Source organism: Stomoxys calcitrans, chromosome 2, assembly GCF_963082655.1.
Source record: "Stomoxys calcitrans chromosome 2, idStoCalc2.1, whole genome shotgun sequence".
Lineage (NCBI taxonomy): Eukaryota > Metazoa > Arthropoda > Insecta > Diptera > Muscidae > Stomoxys > Stomoxys calcitrans.
Window position 1 is genome coordinate 173,790,523 of NC_081553.1, and position 4,292 is coordinate 173,794,814.

Genomic DNA, 4,292 nt, shown 5'->3' on the forward strand with positions numbered 1-4,292 from the left:
ATGAAATAGCATCATTTTTATACCCACCACCATAGAATGGGGGTAAACTAATCTAGTCATTCCGTTTGTAACACCTCGAAATATTGATCTAGCACCCCGTATATTCTTAATCGTCCCACCATTCTGAGTCGAACTAGCCATATCCGTTCATCCGTCGATTCGTCTGTTGAAATCACGATAGCGGTCGATCGCGTAAAGGTAGCCGCTTGAAATTTTGCACAGATGCCTAATATTGATGTAGGTCGATGGGGATTGCAAATGGGCCATATTGGCTCAGATTTGGATATAGCTCCCATATAAACCGATCTCCTGATTTGACTTCTTGAGCCTCTGGGAGCCGCAATTTTTGTCTGATTTGGCATATAGTGTTCTGTTATGACACTCAACTGCTGTGCCAAGTACGGTCTAAATCGGTCAAGAACATGATATAGCTCCCATATAAACCGATCCCTCGATTTAACTTATTGAGCCCTTAAAAACCGCGATATTTAACTGATATGGCTGCAATTTTGAATATAGTGTTCTGTTATGACTCTCAACAACTGCGCCAAGTACGGTTCAATTCGATCTACAACAAGATATAGCTGCCATATTTTAGTTGAATCCATGGTGGTGGGTTCCCAAGATTCGGCCCAGCCGTACTTAGCCCGCTTTTACTTGTTTATGGTGAGTCCGAACGGCATGACGCTTAGCGACACCACCTGTAAGTAAAATTTTAAACAGGGGGTGACCACTTCTAAAATCTGTGCTAGACAGAAGTAGCTCTTTTCAGCAGTAGATACAAGTTACCAACAGCGGCACCTGTCTCCTTGGGAGGGGAGAATGTTCCACTTACTGAAGGCGCAAAATACCTGGGTGTTTTGCTGAATAGGAAATTTAACTTTCCAACATTTTGGAAAGGGCAAGAAAAGCAAGTCTTGACCTATACACATGCAAAAGAGCCATTGGCAAAAGTTGGGGGTTCAGACCGCGTTTCATGCATTAGGTATATACTGCTGTTGTCAGACCTATTATGCTATATAGTGTTGTGGTCTGGTGGACGATGCTTCATAAACCCACTTACTATTCAATACCGTATCCAAAGAACGGCATGTTTGTACACCACTGCCGCACTGAGGACGACACTATCTGATGTACTGAATTAAATGCTACATCTAATGCCTCTGGAGAGGTCTCAATGTTAACCCACAGAAGATTAAAATATGCCTGTTCACGAGGAAAACGAAGGTGGGCCAATTTAACGCACCACGTTTCCTCAATAAGACGATTTCGATGCCTGGCAAGGTCAAATACTTAGGTGTGCTCTTGGACAGGGAACTGAATTGGAAGTGTCACATTCGAGAGCGAAATGAGAAGACTTACAGATGTTAGGCACTATGCTCGTATGTTCGAAATGGGGCCAAAATCCGAGGATAGTCTACTGGTTCTACAGGAGCGTGGTTACACCAATACTTATTATGCCTCAGTAGTTTGGTGGACTGCTATGGAGAAAAAGTGCAACATAAGGACCATACAACAGGTTCATAGAATATGTTGTCTTGCCATAGGCGAAGCGATGAGAACCACGCCCACTAGGGCCCTGGAGACTATTCTAGGTATCGGACACATTGACATACAGATTAAATGTGAGGCAGCCACTGTGGCTATGAAACTTAAGGCAATGGGAAAATGGATTGAGGATGGGAGCAGCTCATACCATCGCTGTATAATCGAGGCGACGATAGAAAACCTGGAAGGAAGGTAAGAGGTTTCCGATCGGATACCTAAGATGAACCTTGAAGTCAAGTGCGACGCACTGCTGCCATCGGCATAGTCTTGGATTAACGGAACCCTAGTATTTCCATCTGGAAGATCATGTTACAGGAATGGATCAAAGCTAGAGGACAGAGTGGGCCTGGCGGTCTACATTGAGAACCCAGGGACTGAGACCTGTTTAGACTGCCTGACAATATTACGGTCCTGCAGGTGAAGATCCGGGCGATGACGAAATGCGTGAAGTGGTGTGGTGCTAACGCGAGGACGTCGAAACATCGAGTGTGAACATCTTTACGGACAGTAAAATTACCATGAGGGCAATAACAACCAGGATACTAAGGTCACGAACAGTCTTGCAGTGTAAGAAGGAGATTAACGCCTTCTCTATGGATGACAAAATCCGCATCGTTTGGGTGCCGGGCCATAACGTAGTAAGCGTTCACTCCCGCAGACGATTTGGCGGTGAAGGCCAGGCGACAGTGGTCAATAAACTTGGTTATCCCGAAGCCTTTCGGGTCGACGCAGTCCGAGTTAACAGAGTGGGTTACGAATACGCATGCAACCCTATGGAACAGCGAAACGGTCTGTAGGACTGCGAAAATTCTAAGGTGCGATCCAGATCATGAGAATACGAGGCTTTTACTGAAAGGATGCAAGAAGGAGGTCAGTATAGCTATTGGTATCATGACGGGACACATAGGACTACAAGCTCACTTATATTAAATCGGTGCGGCAAGCGATAGCATGTGTTGGGCATGAGGGGAAGATGATGAGACCTTGGTGCATTTCCTTTGTCATTACACGGCTTTCGCGTCGAACAGACACTTATGTGGGTACACTGTACCAGACATTAACCAACTTGGGGAGTGCCATGGAAACAATTAAAGATTTTGTAAGTAGCACGGAATTCCTAACTTAGATTTTCTTTTTCGAGGTAACTTTTTTGTATTTAGAGCGCACAACAAGCCAATTACCGGCTTTGGTGTATGTCCATAGTGGCATGGGCGGATTAATATCTGCTCACTTTTTTCAACCTAACCTAAAGTCTCCGGAAATTGTGGCTAGACAAATTGCTGCTACCACAGGCGTGAGACTAAGGGAGCTTTCTCTTGGGTCATGTGGCGGCTATGGTGTTAACATTTGATACAATGTTCAATATTCCAACCAGTGGGGATTATACCCTGCCTGAGCCACTTTTTGATAAAAAGCACTGTACCACTATTCTTGATAGAACAGATTGGAACTACGATATTCCTGGTAGTAGAAGGTTGATAGACTTTTATACGGATGGTCCCAAATTAAACGACCAGGTGGACTTTGGGGTGTTCTCTAAAGATCTGGTCATATCGAATAGATTCTCCGACCACTGCAGTGTGTATTAAAAAAACTTGTTCTTGTCACTTGTTCTTCCGGACCACAGAGATAACCCAGGGAATTGTTAAGCGGATGAACTTGCGAGACTAGGGACTACCTTACACATGCTAGGGGACAAGTAGCGACAAGTAAGCTATGTCTTTAGGATCAGTCCCGAAGGGCTACGAATGTTAGATGGTCACAAAGGGGGGATCTGTGAGCATTGCTAAGTTATGTGGCCTTATTTAGACTTGAAGAGGTCTACCATTTTGCTGTCAGACGTCTCAGTCATTGCGACCGTCTTGACAGGTCACTGTGTGATAGGAAAATATGCTGACAGACTAAAAGTTGCCAGCAACGACTTTTGACTTCTGTGAGGACATCGAAGAGGAAAAGACTTTAGAACATCTGCTATGTATATGTCACGAACTGGCACTCAAAACTGGCACTGTTTTCATTTCATTGAGAACTTGTCTGATTTAACGGATGAAAACATTCGCAAGTTGTTGGGCTTTTGAAGCGATTTGGATGGTTCATCGGTACGAACTTGAAGGAATTTTCATTCTCCTGTTCCTGTGGTATCACAAACGACGAAACCATCTTAGTGAGTCTGATGGCGGACTGCCACTTTAACCAAACCTATTCTTTTGTTAAGATGAGAAATTAACAAGTAAAAACGCATTAAGTTCGGCCGGGCCGGACTTTGGATACCCACCACTTCGGGTATATATGTAAAACACCTTTCGCCAAATTCCGGTGAAAAATGCATTCCTTATGCCCCATAGCAGCTATATCGAAATATGTTCCGATCTGGACCAAATACTTGTAAGTACAAGTCATTGTTCAATTGTATATAACAAAATATTGGTCTTTTTAGTATCTATATCTAAAATATCGTAAAGATGTTGAAAAGCCTAACGTAAGTCATTGTGTCAACTTTCAGTGCAATCGGAAAATAAATGCGCCTTTGAACCATATTGAAGAAGGATGTTAAAGGCCTTAACACAACTTACTGTCCCAAATTTCAGCAAAATCGGATAATAAATGTGGCTTTTATGGGCCTAAGACCCTAAATCGGAGGATCGGTCTATATGGGGGCTATATCAAGATATAGTCCGATATAGCCCAACTTCGAACCACCCATCCTTCGGTGGTGGGTATAAAAACAAATTTAAAACCGCACC